The following is a 20,869-nucleotide window of genomic DNA, read 5'->3' as shown; positions in this document are numbered from 1 at the left end:
GTCTCTCCAGTTCCATCCATGCTTTTGCAAATGGTAAGAATTCCTTCTTTTTTACAGTAGCATAGTGTTCCACTGTGTAGGTGTACCAAAGTTTTCTAATCCACTCATCTGCTGATGGGCACTTAGGTTGTTTCCAAATCTTACCTATTGTAAATTGTGCTTCTATGAACATAGAGGTGCATATATCCTTTCTGATTGGTGTTTCTGTTTTCTTGGGATATATTCCTAGAAGTGGGATTACTGGGTCAAAACAGTTCCATTTTTAATATTTTGAGGAAATGCCATACTGTTTTCCACAGTGCCTGCATCAGTCTGCATTCCCACCAGCAGTGCACGAGGATTCCTTTTTCTCTGCATCCTCTTCATCACTTGTCATTTGTTGATTTGTTGATGATAGCCATTCTGATAGGTGTGAGATGATACCTCATTGTTGTAGTGGCTTGGAGCATGTTTTCATATGTTTCCTGGTCTTCTGTATGTATCTATTTAGATCCTTTGCTCATTTTTTGATTGGATTGTTTATTTCCTTTTGTTAAGTTGTATGAGTTCCCTATAAATTTTGGAGATTAAATCATAGGGTCTAATCATCTTATCTCTTTGAAGCAATGATAAGGTTGTATTCACACAGCTTGACTATGACATAAAGTTTTCATTTCTCCTGCCTGACCTTGGGGGAATTTAAAACAAAATTAAAGGAGTCTCACAAGTTGAGAACTGAGAAACACCATTATTTTCAGAAAAATAAAAAGGATTAAAAAAATAAACACTTTCAACTGATGTCTGTTGAATCTGAATGTTAATCTCACCACAGAATGAAAGGTCTAAACTTATTAATCACAGAAAAAGAAATATATGGTTATTATTTTATCATTCTAGGGTTTATTCAGTGACGTCAAAGCTCTCATATGTACAAACTATCAGCCTACTTCATCAACTATCTTTTTGGAAGTGGGTTTTATTTTTCTCTTCTATTTTTATTCTTTTTTTAAAATTTAAATTCTTTAGTGTTTAAAGCAGTGGTTCTCAACCTTCCTAATGCCGTGACCCTTTAATACAGTTCCTCATGTTGTGGTGACCCCAAATTTCATTGTTACAAATTGAACATAATTAAAGCATAGTGATTAATCACAAAAACAATATCTAATCTAATAGAAGAGAAAGACGCAAATTGGCCATACCTTTGCTATGCCCCAAGCCATGCCCACCAGCCAATCAGAGAGACTATATGCAAATTAACCCAACCAAGATGGTGGCCAGCAGCCAGGGAGCTGGAGCAAGCAGGAGGCTTGGTTGCCCCAGCAATGGAGGAAGCCAAGCTTCCTGCCTGCCTTGGCTGGCTATGGCCTCCACTAAAGGCAACAAAGTTTCAATTATAGAAGCTAAATAAATCCCAGATACCTGCTTCCAGCCAGCCTCCACTGGGAGCTTGGGTGGCTGGGGGACGTGGACAGCCTGCATACAGCCATCAGCCCCTCACCCAGGCTGGCCAGCCACCTCAGCAGGGACCCTAACCCTGAAGGGGCTGTGGCCAGCCTGAAAACGGCCCTCAGCCCCTCACCCAGGCTGGCCAGGCAACCCAGCGGGGACCACACCCTGAAGGGTCTGTGGCCAGCTTGCAAACAGCCATCAGATCCTCACCCAGGCTGGCCAGGCAACCCAGCGGGGACCACACCCTGAAGGGTCTGTGGCCAGCTTGCAAACAGCCATCAGATCCTCACCCAGGCTGGCCAGGCAACCCAGCGGGGACCACACCCTGAAGGGTCTTGGCCAGCTTGCAAACAGCCATCAGATCCTCACCCAGGCTGGCCAGGCAACCCAGCGGGGACCACACCCTGAAGGGTCTGTGGCCAGCTTGCAAACAGCCATCAGATCCTCACCCAGGCTGGCCAGGCAACCCAGCGGGGACCACACCCTGAAGGGTCTGTGGCCAGCTTGCAAACAGCCATCAGATCCTCACCCAGGCTGGCCAGGCAACCCAGCGGGGACCACACCCTGAAGGGTCTGTGGCCAGCTTGCAAACAGCCATCAGATCCTCACCCAGGCTGGCCAGGCAACCCAGGGGGGACTCCCAGCCTGATCCAGGACACCCTTCAGGGAAAACCAACCTGCTCCCATCCGTGCACCAGGCCTCTATCCTATACAATAAAAGGGTAATATGCAAATTGACCCTAACAGCAGAAAGACTGGGAATGACTGGTCACTATGACACACACTGACCACCAGGAGGCAGACACTCAATGCAGGAGCTGCACCCTGGTGGTCAGTGTGCTCCCACAGGGGGAGCTCTGCTCAGCTACAAGCCAGGCTGATGGCTGCCAATAGAGCAGTGGTGGGGGGAACCTCTCCCGCCTCCTCAGAAGCGCTAAGGATGTCCAACTGCAGCTTAGGCCTCCTCACCTCTGGCAAGTGGACATCCCCTGAGGGCTCCCAGGCTACCAGAGGGATGTCTGACTGCCAGCTTAGGCCCAATCCCCTGGGGAGTAGGCCTAAGCCAGCAGGTGGTCATCCCCCGAGGGGTCCCAGACTGCAAGAGGGAACAGACAGGGCTGAGGGACACCCTCCCGAGTGCACAAATTTTTGTGCACCGGGCCTCTAGTGTAATTATATATGTGTTTTCCAATGGTCTTAGGCAACCCCTGTGAAAGGGTCATTCGACCCCCAAAGGGGTCGCAATCCACAGGTTGAGAACTGCTGGTTTAAAGTATTAGATCGTTTCCTTTTCTCCCATTGACCTCTCCCCAGTCACTCCCACCCCTCAGCACATGCCCTCACCCTCCTATTATCTGTGTCCATTGGTTATGCTCATATGCATGCATATAAGTCCTTTGGTTGATCTCTTACCCCCATTACCCCCCAAACCCCCCACCTTCCCTCATAGGTTGGACAGTCCGTTCAATGCTTCTGTGTCTCTGATTCTATTTTTGTTCATCAGTTTAGGGCAGGGGTCCTCAAACTACGGCCCGTAGGCCACATGCGGCCCTCCGAAAACATTTATCCGGCCCGTCAGGTGTTTTTGCTGCCACTGTGTGCATAGGAATTTGTTCATAGTTTGTTTGTTTTTTAAACTATAGTCCGGCCCTCCAATGGTCTGAGGGACAGTGAACTGACCCCCTGTTTAAAAAGTTTGAGGACCCCTGATTTATGGTGTTCATCATATTCCACAAATGAGGGCGATCATGTGATATTTATCTTTCTCTGATTGGCTTATTTCACTTAGCATAATGCTCTCCAGTTCCATCCATGATGTTGCAAATGGCAAGAATTCCTTCTTTTTTATAGCAGCATAATATTCCATTATGTAGATGTACCACAGTTTTCTAATCCACTCATCTGCTGATGGGCACTTAGGCTGTTTCCAAATCTTAGCTATTATAAATTGTGCTGCTATGAACATAGGGGGTGAATATATGCTTTCTGATTGGTATTTCTGTTTTCTTGGGATCTATTCCTAGAAGTGGGATTACTGGGTCAAATGACAGTTCCATTTTTAATTTTTTGAGGAAACTCCATACTGTTTTCCACAGTGGCTGCACCAGTCTGCATTCCCACCAGCAGTGCACGAATGCTACTTTTTCTCCACATCCTCACCAGCACTTGTTTGTTGATTTGTTGATGATAGCCATTCTGACAGGTGTGAGATGATACCTCATTGTTGTTTTGATTTGCATCTCTTGGATGATTAGTGACTTGGAGCATGTTTTCATATGTCTCTTGGCCTTCTGAATGTTATCTTTCAAAAAGTATCTATTTAGGTCCTTTGCACATTTTTGGATTGGATTGTTTAATCTTCCTTTTTTTAAGTTGTATGAGTTCCCTATAAATTTTGGAGATTAAACCCTTATCTGAGATAACATTGGCAAATATGTTCTCCCATGCAGTGGGTTTTCTTGTTGTTTTGTTGATGGTTTCTTTTGCTGTGCAGAAGCTTTTTTTTTTTTTGATGTAATTCCATTTGTTTATTTTCTCCTTAGTTTCCATTGCTCTAGGAGCGGTATCAGTAAAGATATTGCTATGACATATGTCTGATATTTTGCTGCTTTTGGATTCTTCTATGATTTTTATGGTTTCCTGTCTTATATTCAAGTCCTTTATTCATTTTGAGTTTATTTTTGTTTATGGTGTAAATTGGTGTTCTATTTTTATTCTTTTATTTTATGTCCATCTTATTTTTGATGTTTTTAAAATTTAATTTAAAAAACTGTTCACATTTACAGATCTGTTGCTACAATAATTCAATGAACTTCTGTATATCATCCTTCATCTAGATTCGCCCCTTGTTGTTTTACTTCCTTTATGTCCTAATCCCTGAAAAAAAGTGAAGACAACTATAATAGTAATTATTATTGGCGGACCTTTTTTTTTTTTTTAATGGAACCATTTGAAAAAGTTGCACACTTCCTGGTTCTTCACTCCTAAGTACTTTAGCATGTGTCTCCAAGGAATATCCTCTATATAGTTATAGGCCTTACATGGGCTCCTATAAACTAAATACCAGAATTGGACAAATGTCCATGCTCAGTTATAGGATAGGGGAGAAGGTCATTAACACTAACTTTACACAAAGGTGAAATTCCTTAAGAGCACACACATTCTGCAACAAGTTCCGAGGAAGAGGGTAAAGCAGAAGCCAGCTGTGCAGGACCAATTTCTCCTTCTTAATTTTCCAATTAGCCCTTTGGTAAAAGACTGTGGAAGTACAGAGCTACCACAAGGGTTATACATGGATCAAAACACCAATCACATAAAAAAAGCTCGTGCCCTAAATGGATTACATATTAGCAATGTTCTGAATGTTTTACTGTGCTGATTGGATTAGATATATGAACCTCCTTTTCACTAAAATGAAATGCATATCATAGATACACTACTCAGTCTCACTCTCATTCATAATAAAAGAAATGTAAATCAAAACTACACTGAGATACATTTCTCATCTAATAACTAGGTAAATATTTAAAAAATTGACAACACGCTCTGTTGACACACCAGTGAAAACATAGGCACTCAGACATCACTGGTTGGAATACAAAATTTGGAGAGACATTTGATAATATCTAGCAAAATTACATTGGCACTTTTCCTTTGGTCCAATAATCTTGCTTCTAAGAATACATCCTAAGACATAATGGCAAAAGTGCCACCAACAAGAAAACAATTCAAACAACAACAAAGAAACCCTAGAAAGATGTATTTATAATTGATAAGTCTAGTAATTACAGCATTATAGAAACAGACTAAAGCACAAATGTCCATTGTTGTAGTTAAATAAACTATGTTATGTCAGAAACTTCAAACAGTACTACACAGCTGAAAAGGGAATGACACATATGTCTACATATTGTCTAGATATTGTTACGATCTCCAAGATGTATTGTTAAGAGAAAGAACAAGGTAAAGAAAAGTTTGTGGGCTATACCATGCTATTTTTTGCCCAAAACAAACAATACCATACAAGCAAAATAAGTGCCTATTTTTTGTGAAAGGAGAAGAAAGTGGAGGAGGAATGAGGATAACTACCAGACTATGCAGAATATACTTTGATTTTAGATTTATTGGTAACTCTGTAAGGAACATTTAAAACAAAGTAGTTTGTAGGATATATTCTAAGGACAAAAGGAACTGGGAAAAAAACCTCTATCTACTTACAATAATCTTCTGTTATGATAGAGTTAGCTTCCAATGCCGTTTTGAGAGTGTTGTGTATGCTGTGGAATTATGCAAATGACTATGTTGAGAACCAGGATTTTCTATATGTAAATATGGAAGGAAAGATGTAGGATTAGTAAGAATCCTAATTTTAGAACTAAATTTGAATTGGAATTATTGTGAATTTGTACTATAAAACTCATGATGTATTTGTACCTCTTAATATACTGTATAGGCAATAACAACTACCAGCCCAGAGGTGAACACCACTAGCGCTCAGACTTTGGTCTCTAAATACTATTTCCCATCAAAAGAACCAAGTCCTTGGAAATAGTTCAGTTTTGAACAGGAAATACACGTGAGTTTGGGATATCTTTCCACAACAGAAAGCAAATAAGATAAATCAGTTGATTTAGTGAGAAGGCTAACCCTTATTTTGTAAAACTACTGTTTGGAATTATCTGCTATTTTTTAGATGCCCTTTTATTCTAAAAACATAACTTTGCTTTCTAGCCTGCTTTACCCTGCTTGAATAATGAGGAAGATAAACGTAGCTGTCTGACCTTGTAGGCCAGAGACTAGATACGCCCATACTCTCACTGCCATGCCAGGTGTATTTTTTAATTGGATAGAACTGTGTTGTTTTGAAGGCCACCAATGAGATAACCACCAAGCACACATAGGGCTGGCTCTTTCATAAAAAGGGAAGTTCTGCTTGTAGCTCTGCTTAGGATTTGAATTCATTTTCTCTAAGCCCACCGGTGAATAAAGTGTGACTCCAAACTCTGAGCATTGCTTGACTTATTCCGGTTTTCTGTAACAATAGAAACTAGATTTTCGCTCTTCTGTGTAGTTATTCAGAAACTAGTACCAACCCACCTACTAACAAATAATTCTGAGTTTATATCATTAAGAAGCCTGAAGCACCCAGCCAGCATTTATATATATATATATATGAAGCCTGCAGTGATGGACTATAGCCAATGGGAGTGGGAATGATTTCTACCAAGATTTTGAAATCTGGCCATGCTGTATGGAAGCTTTATTTGATAGAACATGTTAGCAATTGTATGATGTCCTTAGGGCAACTTCACTTCACCCTCTGAAGACATACTTGGCAATAATGAAAACTCAGGATATGTATATATACTTCCTATGTGCAAACAGTTTTGAGTCCTTCTCACAGGTCTACTAATTTAATACTCACACTGACTCTGGGATGTAGGTACTATTATCATTAGAGTCATTTTACAGATAAATAAACTAAGATGCAAACAGATTAAGTAGTTTACTCCAGGTCTTATAGCTAGTAAGTGGTACACCCAGGCTCCAAATCCAGACAGTGTGAATTTAGAAACCATCCTCTTAATCACCATGCTATACCATCAACCAGCACAGTTCAATCATCTTTATAAGGAGCTATTGACACTATACCTGTTGTAGAAAATATCCATCCATCACTTGAGAAAGAACATTCAAGACGGTAAAAATGTTTTAACGTGTAAAAGAACACAGTTATTACTGTCACTTATTTCTTTGCTTATAATACCCTCCTACCCCCAACCCCCTCTACACACACACACAAGCCTCTTTTCCTTTCTAAGAGCCTTTAACTGAGGGAAAATCTCTGGGTCAGTGGAAAATTTAGAACTTGACTTTACATCACTTAAACACTGGTATGCAAAACTTTCTGGAGAACAAGATTAATCAACTTACCAACTATCACCAAGAAATAAATTAGTGCAGCTGAGACTTGAATTCATGTCTCTTAGATATCAAAGAAGTCCATACATCTGTTTAAATACTGCTACATTGATCACTAACTGTGGGCCAATTACATTATCTCACTTTATCTTCACTTTTCTTACTTCACAGAGGATGTCATAAACAGAAATTGATATAACTCCTACCTTAAAGATTCAAAGTATGGAATGCACAGAAACATTAATTTATCATTTTCACTTTTCCTTTTATCATCATTTTAATGTCCAGCCATTTGTTTATTCACATTTTGATTTTTAGCTTACAATGGTAATAATGATCATGGTAAGGGTATTGAAAACACTAAACGGGGTGGGAGAGAAGGAAGAGAAGGCAGAGGATAATAACTTCCCTTGTTTTCTATTACTCCTTCAAGAAGCAAAGTATTTCATTATAAGACATCAAACAGGCAATATGTGAGGAATCCAAGTGTCAAACATAAAATAACCATACTCCTGTGAACCCTAGATAATTAGGTATGCAATTTACTTATTTTAATAGAAATAGGGACATGCATGTTGTTGCCTTTCTCCAGAGAGTCTGGTGGTCCTGTTTATTGTTCCCCATCCAGCACTGTGACAGATAAAGGGAGTACACTTTGAAAAAAAAAATCTGCTTTTATAATAGTACTAGAGGCCTGGTGCACAAAATTAGTGCACAGGTAGGGTCCCAAGGCCTGGCCAGCGATCAGGGCTGATCGGGGTCTTCCAGCTGCTGGCCAGAGCCTTCCTATCTTGGCTGCCAACTGGCAGCCAGGGCCTTCCTTTGTTCCATGCCACCCCCTGGTGGTCAGCACATGTCATAGCAAGCGATTGAACTCCCGGTCTCCCAGTTGAACTCCCGAGGGGACACTTGACATATTAGCGTTTATTGATCACTAACTGTGGGCCATAATAGTTCATATATATATATATATACTAGAGGCCCAGTGCATGAAATTCATGCACTTTGGGGGTCCCTCAGCCCAGCCTGCACCCCCTTGCAGTCCAGGAGCCCTCAGAGGATGTCCAACTGACGGCTTAGGCCCGCTCCCTTAGGCCCGCTCCCTAAGCCATCAGTCGGACATCCTTAGCGCTGCCACAGACCTACCACTGCTGCTGAGCTTGCTTCTGGCTGAGCAGTGCTCCCCCTGTGGGATCGCACTGACCACCAGCGGGCAGCTCCTGCAATGAGTGTCTGCCCCCTAGTGGTCAGTGCATGTTCTAGTGAGTGGTTGAGTGACCTTAGCATATCATTAGCATATTACACTTTGATTGGTTGAATGGACAACCAGACACTTAGCATATTAGGCTTTTATTATATAGGAGATATATATATATAATTTCATTAGATAACATGAGAGATTTTGTTAAAAGTCTACTTCTGTAGCAGAAATATCTCTTAAGAATGGTCTTCCTGCCAAACAGGTTTGGCTCAGTGGATAGAGTGTTGGCCTGCGGACTGAAAGGTCCCAGGTTTGATTCCGGTCAAGGGCATATACCTTGGTTGCGGGCACATCCCCAGTAGGAGGTGTGCAGGAGGCAGCTGGTCGATGTTTCTCTCTCATCGATGTTTCTAACTCTCTATGCCTCTCTCTTCCTCTCTGTAAAAAATCAATAAAATATATTTAAAAAAAAAAAAGAATGGTCTTCCATTAGTTGTTAAATGATTTCTTTCTCAAACAGTTTTCTGCAGCTTGAGCTGGCCACACTTTATAAATCCAATAAATAAATATTTATGGGATGATCTGCTTACTTTTGGAACTAAGACTTGAGTGGATGAGTTAATTGGTGAAAGATTTTTCCAGCCCTTATATATCCCTTGAGAGTAATTGGCTCCACTATTTTCTAAAATGCATGTTTCATTTACATCCATTTTAATAATTACCTTTTTACTTTCCATGATACAGAAAATCAGTTTAAGTAGATATAGTCTAGCACTTATGTGACAGAATCCTAATTGTTCCCAAGAGTATATTGAAGCTTCAGGTTTTCTGAGTAACATTAATGCCACTTATCTGTAGAGTGCAGTGTTCTTTGCAGAAAGAAGCACCTTCCAGAAGCTTTATTAATGAATTATGTACATTAATACTTCTATCTTTACAATGGTAAATGGGACTGAAAATTGTTGGCATATCTGGAAGCCTCTTGGTCACTAATGCACATCAGTGATAATAAGGTTATTATTCTCAATCATCTAATATAAGAATCCATTAGAGTGTAAATGTATATGCTCTTAACCTCTTATTCATATAATTAATATTTATGAAGTTTATCAGATATTACAAATCATAAAAAAATTCCACTAAGATATACATAGGCAGCACATGACATAATCAACAGAAATGTGCCCGGTACCTTTAGCAGTTCATACTAAGTGTGACTTAGCTGTCCAGTTTAGCCTGGAAAACGGCTTCTAGAAACTAATTATTGATCAGTGGTTATCACATTCAGATGCCTATGCATAAATTGCACAGAGATTTTCTTCAATTAAGTACTTTATAATGAAAGGTTGAGAATCATTGATCCATACCATGGAATAAAGGCATACTTTGAATAAAGAGTTCACTTAGCAATCCTATATAATAAAAGTCTAATATGCTAAGCGTCCAACCATTTGTTCAACTGTTTGACCAGTCATTACAATGCACACTGACCACAAGGGGGCAGACGCTCCAACCAGTAGGTTAGCTTGCTGCTGGGGTTCTGTCTATTGGGACTGGGAGAGACTGGCCGGACAGGCCCTGGATGAATCCGTGTACCAGGCCTCTAGTAATTATATAAAAACATATTAGAGATTTGGAGAGCATTATGCTAAGTGAAATAAACCAGTGAATGTAAGAAAAGTACCACAAGATCTCACTCATTTATGGATAATAAAGACGATCATAAACTGATGAACAAAAATAGATACAGAGGCAGAGCAGCATCGAACAGACTGTCAAATTACAGCAGGAAGGCGGGGGGGGTGGAGGGGGGTCAAGAGATCAACCAAAGGACTTGTATACATGCATATAAGCATAACTAATGGAGTCAAAGACACTGGGGGTTAGGAGAGGCCGGGGAATGTTGGGGGGGAGGTGGGGCGGAAAGGAGACATATGTAATACTCTTTGTAATACTTTAAGCAATAAAACAAAATTTAAGAAAACAAACAAAATATTAGAAATATTATATTCATCATGGTTTCATTAATATTACTAATATTTAATATTTCCATAAAGATAAAAGAGTCATTTTATAAAAATTTATTGAGACACTATAAAGAAGCAATGATATAACTTATTTAAGTTATAAAGCATAATAATGGAATGAATAGCTGTTAATGCGCTGTGTGTTCCACATTTCCATTCTATGCCTTTTTCCCCACAGATAATTCTTATTTAAAATTTTTGTTTACCAAATATAAAACATAGGTTTTCTAAACAAAGTATTGTTTTTGCATATGTGTGTAAACTCCATAAATATTCATTTACTGTAAGTAATTGTCCGTGACTTGTTTCTTTTCCCTTTTCTTTTCCTTTCTCTTTTTTTTGCATTAATTACGATTTCTTAGATTTATTTGTGTGTTTATATGTAGCTGCATAATAGTTTTGTAGAACTTCTCAGCAGTCTATCTCTGCATTTTCCTATCAAACACACTCAGTTGTTTCCCAGATATCTACTCCTAACGATAGAGCTGCTATCTACTAGTCTCCTGGTACTGAAGTACAAAAGTTCTCTAGTAAATTGAGTGAACTTTCTAAGTAATCTAATATGTATAATTTCCACTTTAAAAGATAGAACCAATTTGCTTACTAAACTGATTGCACCAGTACACTCAACCAAAGAGTAATCATTCTTATTGTCCAGTGGACTCAAATATTTTTCAACACATGGCACTTCAGTTTTAATTTTTGCCATTGTAGTGAGCAAAACTGTTTTTCACTGTATTCCTAACTTGCATTTTCCTAATTACTAAAGAACTTTAGTATCTTTAAATGTTTATTTCATATTTGACCTTTCTCTTCTGTAAAATACCCATTCATTCATTATGATCATTTTCTCAGATTATTTGCCTTTTTCTTATTGATCTTCATATTAATCAAATTATTTACATATTATATATTATATACTTAAACATAAATACATTTTATTTATTATACTTATAAATCAACTAATGTAAAATATATCCTATATAATAAAAGCCTAATATGCAAATAGACCAAATGGCGGAATGACCGGTCTCTATGGTGTCCACTGACCACCAGGATGCAGACGCTCAATGCAAGAACTGCTCCCTGGTGGTCAGTGCACTCCCACAGCGGGGCTCCGCTCAGCCAGAATCTGGGCTCAACTTGTGAATGCAGTGGTGGTGACAGGAGCCTCTCCCACCTCTGTGGCAGCACTAAGGAGCAGCAAGTCAAGCAGTGAGCAGGCGGGCGATAAGGAGTGAGGCCTCCTGGACTGAGAGAGGGATGTCTAACTGCCAACTTAGGCCTGCTCCAGCAGGCAGACATCCCCTGAGGGGCCCTGCACTGCGAGAGGGCGCAGGCCGGCTGAGGGATGCCCCAACCAGTGTATAAATTTTATACACTGGGCCTCTAGAATTTATATAATATCTTAAAGCATTTTGAATTTACTTATACTTTTTCAGTTACATATGAAGTAAATATCTTGTGTGAGAATGTGACCTTTATTTTCACTTCCTTGGTGGTTTTTTTTAACTAAAAATTATTAATTTTGAGGTAGTAGAATTTATCACAATGTTTTCTTTATGGTTAGTAAAACTCATGTTATATCTAAAAACAATATGTTTATTAATACACTTGAGTGCATTAGTTACCTTTGCACAGTAACAACAGGTCAAAATCTCAGCAGTTTACAACACTACATATTTATTTTTACACACATTATATGTCAGCATCTCTGAGGAATTGGTGCTCTCCTCTTCTATGTCTTCTAGCTCTGGATCTATATAAAAGAGAAGACCCTAGATGACACATAATTGGTTTTTTGACAAAGAGAAAATAGCAGAGAGCTGGTGGATACATGTAATGGCTCTTAAGGCTTGGATGTGGTCCTATGTACATGCCCTATGCCACTGGCCAAAGCAATTTTTATGGACAAACACAATGTCAGTTGGTTGGAGATGTACACTCATTGCACATAATGTTTAGCAAGTCACAGATCAGCAGTTTTATATCATGTTTTGTTTTTATGTCATGTTTTTGTTGTTTTTATATCATATCTTTGGAATACATATTTGGGAAGAATAACAGACTACATATTTTATTTTTGTTATATTTCAAATAAAAGTATACATTCATAAACACATTCAAATATTTTATAGGACAATAACTGGCATAAAATACACTAAAGTATTAATAGTCATTTTCTTTTGATGGGAAAATTTTGGTAATTTTTCTACTTGTAATATTCTATATGTTACAGTTTTTTATAATGTACACATATTTTTACAAACTGAAAAATATAAGCACTATTTAAACTTTGTCATCTTTTCATAGATTTCAAGCTATTTGTGATTAGAAATAATGTATAACATTTTACATTTCATTGAGCATCAATAATTATTTTCACTTAAGGTAAATATTGACTCTTCCTTTGGATCAATAAATCATGATCCATTCCTCAAGAGAAGTCAATATCTACTTTATTGTTTCTCTAGACTCTAAATGAGAACTTTGATGAATGTCCTTAAATTTTCTTTCAAGTTTCTGATGGAATGTTCTTTAACAACAACTATAGCTACCGAAAAGTTGTACAATTAATCATGAAATAGATCCTCATATCTTGAAAAGAAATGAGCCGATAAGCAGTAAAGAGATGAACTGCTCTGTTTTCTTCTTCAATCACATAATAATGTGTAAAAAAATAAGCTAATACAAAAGAAAGCACCATCTTAAAGGTTTCTGTTACACTAGAGTCTTTAATATTCTAAAGATTTCCTGAAATCTGATAGTAGAACTTATTCCAATATTATCTGTTTTATCTTATTTGATTAATATAGCTATCAAGAGTTCCTTTGTGATGATAGGCTATTGCATGAAAGTAAACATTTGAGTCTATCTACATCTTTTGATTCCAAAGTGTTCATCAGGAGAAAAGAAAACACACACATGGACTATTTAAGATGGGCAGAATTACTTTTTCTAGGAACAATATTTTAAAGTAATAATTCCTACAGATATTACTAACTAAAATAAAAATAAAGAAATTCAAATCTATGGTGATCATTTTGATATTTATTCTGTCAATGTGGGTATTATATTTGTTAAGAAATAAGTTTACTTGGTGGTGAGTAACTAAAACCCATCCTTATTTAAATTACGTTAAAGGTATTAACTTTTCATATTTATTGGTCACTGTTAAACATAAAAATGTTTCTCACAAACAATTCCTTTAAAAACAGAATGTTTCTATTTTTTAGCATTTCAAAATTATTTATATTGTTTAAATGTTTTAAACTTGCTTATTTGCACAAGTTTTAAAATTCCTTATTTAGGTCATTTTCAGCTCTTTCATTTCTTCTTTTGTATAGAATAAGAAAAAATTAGCTCCATTGCAATGATCCAAAGTTGACTTTGTAGTTCATGAAGGCCACTGAATGTAAAAATTAAAAGACTGATTCCCATGAGAAAACATGTTAGTGACAGCCAGAAAGAAAGCCAGGCACACTGAGAATGTCTAATATCTCAGTGTAACTCTGTAACATAAAACATGTACCAGGTTAGACCTTGCCTTCCAGTGGTCCTCAGCCTTCCTAATGCCGCGACCCTTTAATACAGTTCCTCATATTGTGGTGACCCCCAACCATAAAATTATTTTCATTGCTATTTCATTAACTGTAATTTTGCTACTGTGATGAATCGTAATGTAAATATCTGATATGCAGGATCTATTTTCATTGTTTGCGACCCACAGGTTGAGAACCGCTGCAGGTGTTTAGCCTTTTTGCTGTGTTCCTCTGCCAGGGGCATGCCCATTCTTCTCCTACGTAACCCCTACTGATGCACAGAGGGTTAGCTCAACCATAAGCTCCTCCAGGGTCCTTTGGCTGGCAAATTCCTTCCATCAGTATATGTCAGATGCTCTTACAGGGTATTTTTATGAGTTCACCTAACTCCTGCCACTTTTATTTAACAAACATTTCTACACTCATTATAACTGGCACTTAAGTAATTGTTAAACTTTTTGGCTAAACCTATTAGAATAAAATCTTTCTGAAGAATATAACTGTACTATTTGTCTTTCATCTAAAATATTTAATACTTTGTAATTAGCACAGTAACCTATCAATGTATGATTGTGAAATATCGGCCCAATGAGTTAAATTGCATTTAAAGGAAAAGAGACAATATAATTTAGTGGCTATGAACATAGATAATCAAAGCTGTAGGTTTGATTCCCAACTCTGCTGCTTATTAATCATATAATCTCAAACTAGTTGTTTAATTTTTCTGTGACTAGTTTCCTCATCTAAAAAATAAAATTTGTATTATTAGAGTGTCACAGAGATTACATGGTTATCATGTGTAAAGCATTTAAGTAATTGCATGGAATATAATAGCCTTTACATTGTCATATATGGATATTTTAAGCGTTGTTATGTTAAAAGTTTTATAATCCAAAAGGATAAGGTAAACTTGCAAATATTCTAACCTAGTACAAACATGGGACACAAAATGAATTTAATTTCTAAAATATGATGTTGGCTGTAGATTCACATTTTTACTATTTTTAGATGATTTTTCTGCCACACAATTACCAAGTTACGGCAATTATGCAATTGAAAATATAATCAATTTATTTAGAAAATACATATAAAATGTCAAAATGCACTAATCAGTATTGTATACATTGAGAATAGAAGGTACGTTTCATGCTTGGATGGGTACTAAAGAAATAACCTACATACTAAAGAAATATGAGATATGGTAAGTGCTATGTAGAGAATTAAAATAAAGCAAAGAGATAGGGATCCTCTGAGTGGCTACCACAGTCTATGTCAGGGAATGGATCTGATACTTAAACTGATTTTTAACAGACATCAGAATGGCAGGAAGGAGCCAGCAGTGAGAAAGCCAAGCAGAAGAAATTTTAAGCAGAGAGAAGAATTTTGCAAAGGCTTGAAGATGAGAGCAAGCTTGCCATAAGAATTCCAGTACTTTTGGAAGAAAATAAGTAAAGGAGGGAGTGATTCAATTTGAGGTCTGAATGTTTAGCAGGAACCGGTACATATTTGATTTTAAGTCTATAAAGAGTTTGGCAATCATTTTAAGTGAAGAAAATGATACATTTTTTTAAAAGTAGGAATTGGCATGATTAGATTTAGCTTTTAGGCCATTGTTTATTTGGATCACACTGTGGCAAGAAGTAAAACAGTTGAATTAGTGATCTTGCCAAGAACTCATAATGACTTTGATTAGGGTAACAGTAGTGGTGATGGTAAGAAGTGCATGGACATATACTGAGGTTTATTCATGATTAGATTTGAGAAGTGAGCAAAAACGGGTAATCAAGTTAGACTTCTGAGTTTTGGTTTGGGCTATAGGGTGACTGTGGTCTCCTTACTGAAATGGTGGCAGAAGCAGGTTTGAGGATTAAAGATAATTCCATCTTGGTAACACTAAACTTGAGACAGTGCTCATTATGCAGAGACGATCCAGGAGTCCTCAAACTTTTTAAACAGGGGGCCAGTTCACTGTCCCTCAGACCGTTAAAGGGCCAGACTATAGTTTTAAAAAAAAAAAACTATGAAAAAATTCCTATGCACACAGTGGCAGCAAAAACACCCAGCGGGCCGAATAACTGTTTTCTGCTGGCCGCATGTGGCCCGTAGGCCGTAGTTTGAGGACCCCTGATAGACAGTTGAACTGTGAGGATGGAGTTTGAATTAGAACTCAGGACTTAAGATTCAAATTTAGGCATAAAATCCAGGCTTAGTATTCAGATTTGAGAGTAATCATCTATTAATTCAGTGCCTATGCTGTAGTTTCTTTATTTGGTTAAAATGATATAATTAGCATGTAATTTATTTCAAGTCTTCCTTCTAAATTCATATAAAGCACTGACTTGTGGGTATCTAAGAGAGTTGATGTAATGCCAAACATTGCTCTTCTTTAATAATTCAAGTACTTTATGTCAAAGCAACTATACTTCAATTTCAGACATTTTTTCACTATGACATTTTATCAATAGTCATTGGGCAACTAGGCTTTTCCAGATATGAGAAGGAAATAGATAATTCTAAAGTTACCTGTGACAGGTACTGTATTGAATTGATTAATGAGCTCATCCTGCTTTTCAGTTCACCATGAGCTTCAATTCATCATCATGAATTCCCATTAAGATTACTAAAAATTCTACAGAAGAATTTTTATATGTAAGCTCAATGATCAACTTCAGTCCTGCAGATGTGTAATTTGAAATACGATATTCCCTATACTGAGAAAATACATGATTTAGCTTTAATGTATTCTCAAAATTAGGTAATAAGAGATCTAACTCTCATTTTCTCATTAGCGTTCCAAATAAATACACATTTTTTCCAAATCCAGAAATAAGAAAATGGTCTATTTCAATGTAGTTTAAGTTGCTGATTTGCAATAAAGATAAGACTGGCATTTCAGCTAATCACAGCATACCCATATATTATTCATTTACCAATTATTGCCATCATCTGCAGATTCTTGAGGAAAAAAAATATGTTGGAGATAATTGGGAAGGAGGAGGTATTTCGAAATTGGAAACTAAAAAAAAAAAGAGCTGGGGATTTGCAGTAGCACAGGAGAAAAAGAGGTGATATTAGATAGTGATTTTTTTCTGATGGAGGTTTTGGAGGAGTGGTTGGACACTGCATCGGGGTGCTTAGGAAAGCCAGATTGCTGATTAAGAGTTAGGGTTATGAAAAAATGGAAAGCAATGGTGTTGAAGAACTTTCCTTTAGTCCTCCCTAAGTTTCGAACTCTGAGTTAAGTTATATCCACATGTAAAATACTTGGGCTTTTAAATGTGTTTGGGATATTTATACAAAATGCATTATGTTACCTTGTCTATTAAACCCTCTTGCTACTACTACCCACTTAACTACCCACTTGGCAGTTATGGGATCTGTCCATGGGGGGCGGGTGGAGGGAGGGGTTCAGCAAAATGATTCATGTTTTTGAGGTGTGGTTTGACTGTATCCCCATATTTGACTTAAAAAAAATAAGAATGCTATTTATGAATTAAATGTAGTTTAAAACTGAATATTATCATTGTGTTATCCCCACCACATTCACTTTTCAACAAATTGGAAGTTCTGCTTATTTGTGCTCTGCCAAAGTCTTTCTGAAAATTCTATAATTCAAACAAGGTCAATACATTCACACACCATGTTGTATATTGGACAGTTATACTTAGGGTTAAAGCAATTCTTGATTTTTACTCTCCTCATTATGTGCCTGTTAGTGCCGTTTAAATTGTTATCCTATATAATAAAAGCCTAATATGCTAAGTGTCCAGTCATCCGGTTAGCCATTCAGCCAATCAAAGTGTAAGATGCTAATGATATGCTAAGGCTGCTCAACTGCTCCCTATGACATGCACTGACCACCAGGGGGCAGATGCTCCAACTGGTAGGTTAGCTTGCTGCTGCGGTCTGGCCAATTGGGACTGAGTGAGACAGGCCAGACATGCCCTGGAGCCCTCCCAAGGTCCCTCCCCAGCTGGCCAACTTCCTGTGTCCCTCCGGGCCCCGATCGTGCACCAGTGGGGTCCCTCAGCCTGGCCTGGGCCCTCTTGCAATCCAGGCTGAAGGACCACCCCATCCCCCCCACCCCTGAGTGCACGAATTTGTGCACTGGGCCTCTAGTAATTTTATAAAGAAATACTTCATTTTTAATATACCTTTCTTTGGAGAAATGCTCTTTTTCATATGGCATCACCCTGTGCATTGGAAACTAACTGTTTCTTCATGAGAACAAAGGTGGGTATGGCAGGGGGCATTAAAATTAACTGCTAGCTTCTAATCAGTAGCACTAATACCATAATGAAACTCAAACTGTTTCACTTTTTGGCAACTGAATAGACAGTTGCCAGCAAGTGATCCTCATTTTTCCTGACATCCCATTTCTGTCTCTGTTCCCATCACCTACCACTGTGAATTTATAATTGCTAACAAAGAATTGCAGTACATTTACCAGATTTAAATGGGCTTCACAACATACTGATGCAATTACATGCCCTTTCCTTAAAGGCTAAATATGTGTCAGCTCCACAATGCACCACATGGCAACAGACGGCGATATTTGACTGGCTGGCCTACTAAGTTGGTGAAGAAGGTCATTCTGCTCCTAGACACTAATGCCTAGACTGGGGAAATTAATTCACAGTGAGAAAGGAATCAGGATTTCATTCTACCCATTTGATTACCTACCAAAGCCGAGACAGGTCACGCAAGCCTTTGAGTCTAGTGCAGATTGACAGCAGACACCACTGATTTTGGGAAAGTCACAGAAACTCTCTCTTAATTCTCTCAATTCATAAGTTGAGATGCTAGGACTTCAAGGTCCCCCTTATAGCTACCAAGTTTTGGTTGCTCAGGTACTAAAGATTAGTAAAGCAGAGAGCTTGAGCAACTGCCTACAGGATGTAATATGAAGGTTGCTACATTAACTAAAAAAATTTAAGAACTAAATATGTATAGACAATGCCTTGTTCAATTATATTTTCAGATATATGTGGATGTATAGATATATCCAGGTGTATCTATATGTAGACACAGAGAGAGATGATAGATCATAGGTAGGTAGGTAGGTAGATAGATAGATAGATAGATAGATAGATAGATAGATAGAACCTCTGAAGCAGGGCTAGAGACCAGTGGCTTGGGACAACTTTTCAAAACTAGTCTCCTGATTTGTTATTTTGTTAAGCAGTATCATTTTCTTGTTCATTATTTCAGGGTTCATCAGAGCCACAAATTAGTGTTATTACTTGCATGCGTTATTCTCAAGTTGGCTTTGAGATTAAGCTGGGGCTCCTCATGCTGGTATCATTGTTTAAGAAAAGGTCAGATTTCTTCCTCCATCCATCCCCAGGGAATTAACACAAAATAGAAATACTTACAGTTAGCCAGGCACAAGCAGCCCTGCTGGAACAATTGTCTCTGATGGTGGATCACCAGCTGCTTGGAAATGGGAGAAATTTCCCCATTTTACTCTATCTTCAACCTTGGAAAGGTGGCAATAGTAAGCCTAATAAATAGCTTCTGTTTGGATCATTAAGTAAATAACAGATTATGTCCCACACACACATACAAAAAATAGATTTTAAAAATCTATTAAGCCCTAACAGGTTTGGCTCAGTGTATAGAACATTGGCCTGCAGACTGAAGGGTCCCAGGTTCGATTCCGGTCAAAGCATGTACCGTGGTTGTGGGCACATCCCCAGTAGGGAGTGCGCAGGAGGCAGCTGATGGATGTTTCTCTCTCATTGATGTTTATAACTCTCTATCCCTCTCCCTTCCTTTCTGTAAAAAATCAATAAAGTATATTTTTAAAAAAAATCTATTAACATATTCATGCAAATAGGCGACATCCCAAACTTAAATTCTTTGCTGTTATTAACTTTCTTGTACTTTGAATAAAAATAGCTTCTTCTTCCCAGTTCATAACCATTAGCAGAGGTTGTGGTGGTGCATCATGGTAGCTTTAAGTCATGAAAGTTAACATATGTCTGAGGTCATAAAAGTTTTGTATAAGAAAACAGAGCGAAGGGGAAAAAATCTGTTCTTACTTGATCTGCCTTTTAGAGAACACCAGGCCATGTGATAGATAGTATCCAACCATTTGTTGAATTGCATCCCTGCAACAGACATTAAGAATTTATAATACTGTGACTTAATTGAACTACTTGACACTTAAAATCCAATAAGTGTATAAACAAGGAAATGACTGTTCCTGCAGCCAATGCTTTCAAAGATACTTTTTTTGCAATCTGTTGGCTCTCTTTTCCTCATTTCTTGATGAGATATTAGGCAGGTTCTAGTATTACTTCTTGTTTCTCACATCATAGTGAGTGGTTGAACTCCCGGTTGAGGGGACAATTAGCATATTAGGCTTTTATTATATAGGATTTCAACAGATGTACTGTTGTTTAGCTTGAATCATATATGAAATTGCAGCTACTTGACCATTTTAATCTACAAAAAAATGGCAATTTAATATGGCTCAATCTAATATGTTATCTCTCATTTATTTTTTTCTTCAAAGATCAACTCTTTTACATTTCTAATATGCATTTTTCTCTCTGAGATGTATTTGGAAGGATTTATTTTTATTTCTCCTGCTAGAAATCTATTATTTCTTTTATCTGGTAATCTGTCCATTTTTTATTATAAAAATGTTATCTTTGAATATTTCCTCTCAACATTCTATTATCTACTTCGTGATCACCAGATGAGATCTAGAACTTCTTTCTCCGTCCTCTACACATTTTAAT

The sequence above is a fragment of the Myotis davidii genome, unplaced genomic scaffold (genome assembly GCF_000327345.1).
Source record: "Myotis davidii unplaced genomic scaffold, ASM32734v1 scaffold54, whole genome shotgun sequence".
Lineage (NCBI taxonomy): Eukaryota > Metazoa > Chordata > Mammalia > Chiroptera > Vespertilionidae > Myotis > Myotis davidii.
This window is presented reverse-complemented; position numbering follows the sequence as displayed.